Source organism: Mandrillus leucophaeus, unplaced genomic scaffold (assembly GCF_000951045.1).
Source record: "Mandrillus leucophaeus isolate KB7577 unplaced genomic scaffold, Mleu.le_1.0 Scaffold370, whole genome shotgun sequence".
NCBI lineage: Eukaryota > Metazoa > Chordata > Mammalia > Primates > Cercopithecidae > Mandrillus > Mandrillus leucophaeus.
This window is the reverse complement of record NW_012103921.1, coordinates 1768374-1768797: the sequence shown is the minus strand read 5'-3', so window position 1 is coordinate 1768797 and position 424 is coordinate 1768374. Positions and strand designations below refer to the sequence as shown.

Genomic DNA, 424 nt, shown 5'->3' with positions numbered 1-424 from the left:
ACACAGTGAAACCCCATCTCTACTAAAAATACAAAAAATTAGCCGGGCGTGGTGGCGGGCACCTGTAGTCCCAGCTACTTGGGAGGCTGAAGCAGAAGAATGGTGTGAACCCGGGAGGCAGAGCTTACAGTGAGTCGAGATCGCGCCACTGCACTCAGCTCACTGCACTCCAGCCTGGGCAACAGAGCGAGACTCTGTCTCAAAATAATAATAATAATAATAGTAATAATAAAAAAGAAGCCAGGCATGGTGGCTCACACCTGTAATCCCAGAACTCTGGGAGGCCGAGGCGGGTGGATCATGAGGGCGGGTGGATCACGAGGTCAAGAGATCAAGACTCTCCTGGCCAACATGGTGAAACCCTGTCTCTACTAAAAATACAAAAATTAGCTGGGCATGGTGGCACGTGCCTGTCATCCCAGCT

At 50.7% G+C, this 424-nt stretch overlaps 1 protein-coding gene across 2 annotated transcripts in view; it reads right to left on the bottom strand.

The window, feature by feature from the left end:
* The window catches only part of KIF17 (kinesin family member 17), a 55623-nt gene that overhangs the window by 6742 nt on the left and 48457 nt on the right, over positions 1-424 (bottom strand). The window lies entirely within an intron of this gene.